Consider the following 5767-nt stretch of genomic DNA (forward strand, 5'->3'; position numbering starts at 1 on the left):
CTAGATGTCAGTCCCAACTGGTGACAAAAAATATCTCCAGATACTGCCAAATGTCCCTGGGGGAGCAAAATTGTCCTCAGTTGAGAACCACTGATATGGACTGTATAGTCACACTTTGGAAAATAATGCATGTATACATAAAATAACAAGATATAGATTTTAAGTTAATTGCCATTAACTGTGGGTGATAAGATTTTGTGTGTGTGTATTCTTTGAAAGTTTCTGCATATCCCATTTTGAAGGCTGCATGCATTTACTCAACTGAAGAAAATCAACATATATAGTTAAATCCCACTTTGAGTATCAATTTTGAATTTAACCACAATGGATGTAATGAGTACTGCAAAACTGGAGAGGTGGCTGCATGAACATGCTGTGTGTGTACTGTATTATAAATGATGATGTGACAACCATTGTTTAACCAAGCTATCTTGTGCCATTAGACAGAAAGATACTTTTCAATTTTGTTTTTCATCTGAAAAAATAGTTTTCATTACAGTTTATGATCACTGAGTCAAGATATGTAAATGTTTGTATCAATAAGTGTTTTTAATCACTTCAATCAGTATATGTGAATACATGTATCCGTATAGATACATCTATTAGACTTAACAATTCACGTGTGTTTGAGAATAAAGCACAAGTATCTCTTCAGTTCTCTGTTGTTGATTGAATAAAATTTCCCACATATGATACTTCCCACATATACCCAATTATTCCTTGACTATCACTATGCCCTTTCAACCACAGTATTATCACTTACAAATAACTTCAATATATCTTCTACCCAATGATTGTACAAAATCTGGTCTACTCTTGTTTTTGTGTGGCTCATGAGCAAAGAATGGCTTTTTTCTTTACCATTTATTGAAATATTGAATAATATTTCATGACATAAAAATACATGAAATTCAAATTTCAGAATACACAAATATAATTGTATTAGATCACAGATTATTTGTCATGTATGTCTAGGGCTGCTTTTGCAGGATCATGTTTCATACAGAAATCATATGGTCTACAAAGCTGAAAATATTTACTTTCTAGTCTTTCCTAAAAAGATTACTGGCCTTTGTTTTAATCTTTTAGCTATGCCTTATGACGTATAGACCAACTGGAGAGCTTAGTATTCAAAGTTGGGAAGTGAACTTGTGTATGTTGAATAAACTTCATATTCCATGTGCATTAACTATGTTATTTCATTTCAATTGTAACAAAAGCCCCAATGAGGAAACAAAACTCATACAGCGTCAAAAACCTTGCAGTGGGGAGGAATTTAAGATGGCAACTAGGTGAGAGAGAGAAAAAAACACCTCCATGGAAAACACTAGATAAAAACCAGAAAGGACCCAGAACAACATTCCAGAGTAGCACCAGCCAGACAAGTTCTGCTAAAGCCACAGGGAACGTGTGTTTGGTGAAACCAGGAGTCTGCATTCTGAAATGAGTGAGTGTGTCAGCTGAGTCCCTCAGCCACACCACAGTGGGGGGAAATGGTGGGTTGACATTTTTTTTTAAAAAAAGCCTGGGAACAGCTGCAGATAAGATGGGAGCAGTCTGGACTAACACCTTGGTGTCTGGGGTGGAGGGCACCCCTTCCTACACCCACTGCTGATTGTCTCGGGTCCAGGGAAGCAAAGGGGAGATGTACAACTTGCAGCCATCTCCCCAGTGGGTGGGGCTACTCCTGTCTGGGGCCGAACATACAGCACAGAGCCAAACCAAGAAACCCAGCCTGACAGGGAGTCTTTCCCGCAGCACCGCTCACATGACACAATATCAGCCATGGACAGTGGCCTTGAATACACCCATGGCTGATTGTCCCAGAGCTGGGAGAGTGGAGCAGTGTGGAAAGGGGGAAGTTAACACATCCCATTCAACCATCTTTGAAGCAGGCTGGGAATGCCCCTACACAGCCCGAGCCCAGGGCTTCCCTGGAGGCCGGTGCTCACTTGTGATGTGGCACAGCCTTCCCCCCTCAGCAGAGGTCCTGGAAAAGCACAGCAGGGAGAGGGGAACAGCTCTGAAATCCCAGGGAACCTACACCAATACCAAGGACTTTTGTGTCAGTGGCAGAGAACAGCCTTAAATCTCTGGGAACACCTGGGAGGTTTGATTGTTGGAGCTGCCCTTCCTCCCTAACCGCTCAGACACTCACCCCTTATTGAGGGCAGACAGCACGAACAACACACCCAGACAACACACCCAAATTAAGTGCACCAATTGGGCCCCAAAAGAATCAGATCTCCACACACCACAAAGCTGGTGAGAACTGACTTGAGGGGAATAAGTGACTCATGGACTCCATCTGCTGGTTAGTTAGAGAAAGTGTATGTCACCAAGCTGCAATTCTAACAAATTGAAGATCAAGTAAAGCAAATGCCAAGAGGCCAAAAACAATAGGAAATCTTAAAGCATATGATAAAACCAGATGACATGGAGAATGAAACCCAAACACTCAAATCAAAAGATCCAAAGACACACAGTTCCTGGCAGAATTAATCAAAGAACTATGGACAGGCAATGAGAGCATGGCACGGGATATAAAAAACTTGAAGAAGACCCTAGAAGGGCATAAAGAAGATATTGCAAGAGTAAATTAAAAAATAGAAGATCTTATAGAAATTAAAGAATCTGTAGGCCAAATTAAAAAGACTCTGGATGCTCATAGTACAAGATTAGAGGAAGCTGAACAACAACTCAGCCTTCTTGAGGAGCACAGAACAGGAAATGAAAGAACAAAAGAAAGAATGGGGAAAAAATTGAAAAAATTGGAATGGATCTCAGGGATATGATAGATAAAATAAAGCATCCAAATTTAAGAATCATTGGTGTCCCAGAGAGGGAAGAGAAGAGTAAAGGTCTAGAAAGAGTATTCAAAGAAATTGTTGGGGAAAACTTCCCAAACCTTCTACACAATATAAATACACAAAGCATAAATGCCCAGCAAACTCCAAATAGAATAAATTCAAACAAACCCACTCCAAGACATATTCTGATCAGACTCTCAAATACTGAAGAGAAGGAGCAAGTTCTGAAAGCAGCAAGAGAAAAGCAATTCACCACATACAAAGGAAACAACATAAGACTAAGTAATGACTACTCAGCAGCCACCATTGAGGTGAGAAGGCAGTGGCATGACATATTTAAAATTCTGAGAGAGAAAAATTTCCAACCAAGAATACTTTATCCAGCAAAACTCTCCTTCAAATTTGAGGGAGAGCTCAAATTTTTCACAGACAAACAAATGCTGACAGAGTTTGCTAATAAAAGACCTGCCCTACTTCAGATTCTAAAGCAAGCCCTATCAACAGAGAAACAAAGAAATGAGAGAGATATATAGAGCCTTTTAACAGACATATATAGAATATTACATCCCAGGTCCCTGGGACACATGTTCTTCACTAGTGAGCATGGATCTTTCTCCAGAATGGACTGTATGTGGGGACATAAAAACAAGACTCAATAAAATAAAAAATAAAAAAATGAATTTGTTCAAACCACATTCTCTGACCACAATGGAATACAAATAGAAGTCAATAACCATCAGAGACTTGGAGAATTCACAAACACCTGAATGATAAAAATGAGGGGGAGATGAAAACATTCCCAAATAATCAAAAGCTGAGGGACTTCATCACCAGTAGATCAGTCCTAAGCAGGCTGAAAGGAAGGGACACTAAACAATTGACGGAAACCACATGAAGAAATAAAGATTTCCAGTAAAGATCACATGGTAAATATAAAGACCAATACTACTGTATTGTTGATTTGTAACTCCACTGTTTACTTCCTACAGGATCTAAAATACTTAAACTGTAATGATAAATCAGTGGTTTTGGACTCAATGTCAAATATGTAATTCTTGACAAGAACTACATAAAGGTGGGGGAATGGAGGATTATAGGAACACAGCTTACGTGTCCTTTTGAAGTTAAGTTGGTATCAAAGAAAAACAAGATTATTATAGATTTAAGATCTTAAACTTAAGCCCCATGGTAAACACAAAGAAAGTATCAGAGAATATGACCAAAGAGATGAAAAGTAGAGTAGGGGTTTCAAGAAGTGGGGGAAGGGGCAATGGGGAGTTTGGGGTGAAGGGAAACTTCTAGAAATGGATCGTCAGAAGGTGATAGCATTGCAACATTCTAAATGTGATTAATCCCACTAATGGAATGCTACGGAGGGTTGGAATAGGAAGATTTAGGCTATATATATCTTTCCACAATGGAAAAAAAAAAGACAGTCTAAATAGATGACAATTCAATGCCAAGGATGATCCTGGATGGGATCTGAGGTTGGAGGAGAGGAGGCTCAAAGAGACACAGATGGGACACAAGAAAAAAAAAAAGGAAACATAGAATGTAAGCTTTATATCAATGTTGAATTTCTTGAACTTCTTAGCTGCATTTAATGAGATTGCATAAAATAATGTTCTTGTCCATGGGAAAGGTATATGTGAATTATATTGTTTGTTCAAAGATATGTGCAGCTTGCTCTCATATGTTCAGAGGACAGAGCAATAGATGATGGGTGTTAGGGAGGGAGGGAGGGAGAGAGGGAGGGAAAGAAAGAGGCAGTTGTGTGACAGGATCTTAAAGGTGATGGATCAGGGTATCGGGGGAGGGGAGTCAGGGTTTGATGGAGTTCTATGTATGGGGTTTGTACTGTTTTTACAACTGTTCCTGTAAGATTGAACTTATTTCAAAATAAAATTTATTTAAAAAAAAAAACCTTGCAGTGGCTGAAGCCAAGAATGGACCTAGTGTTTCCCTAATTACAAAGGTTTTCATAATGTCTGTATCTTCCTGCCATAAAGTATCTATTGTGTCCTCCCTGGACCTACCTGTACATGCAAGAGTATGTGTTGGGAGCTATAGCTGCATGGGATTTACTTAAGTGGGAAATGCTTTTACATTTCTTTGAAAAAAATGTGATCTTATAATCTTAAATTCAATGCTAATATTTAAAACTCATTTCTAATAATTAAGCTTGAAGAAAACCTTGAAGTCAATAACTCTAAAAAGTTCAGAAAATTCTAACATTTAAGATTTTTATATCTTATATATACATAAGATAATTGAAATATTGCCTTCTATATAGGAAATAAACAAATCAATAAAACATTTATTTTTCATTCACAATGACAGATATTGCTGCAGGTTGTAATTTCTTTCCAATTCATGAACATTTAAGAAGTTAATTCTAGCTGTGTGGACAAGGGACATAGTTTATTCAGTTACCAGACTTCACCAGGCTTAACACACTCAGATTCCATCACTCTTTACGGATCCCATCATGGGATCATTTTGAGTGGAAACCAAAGTATTCAAGAAGTAAAAGCTAGGGACCTAATCTTCCTGTACCAATTGTGCCACCCACTACCTTGGAATTCTGGTGGAAGCTATTCTAATATTCATCATGATTTAGGTTTGCCTTACAGATAAATGTGTCATCCATGATAAACCCAATGGAATTATAGGAATTGAAGCAGCTGCACCTGGGAGAGAAGAATCAGACAGCTTAAAGTGATGCTTTGAGGAAAAAAGTTTAGCCAGAATTTACAGTTATCTGCCTACACTATTAGTGATCAAACACTTAATCCAGGTGTCCAAGAACAAAGATCATTAAACCAAAAACTAAAGTATAAAACAGATGCAAAATATTAATATGTTTAAAAATACATATGGTCCAATTGGTTTACCAGATTCCTCATATATGATGATTGACACCTTTACTGATTTTTAAATTGTCTCTAAGTAAGGCA

This window comes from Choloepus didactylus (genome assembly GCF_015220235.1).
Source record: "Choloepus didactylus isolate mChoDid1 chromosome 25 unlocalized genomic scaffold, mChoDid1.pri SUPER_25_unloc5, whole genome shotgun sequence".
NCBI lineage: Eukaryota > Metazoa > Chordata > Mammalia > Pilosa > Megalonychidae > Choloepus > Choloepus didactylus.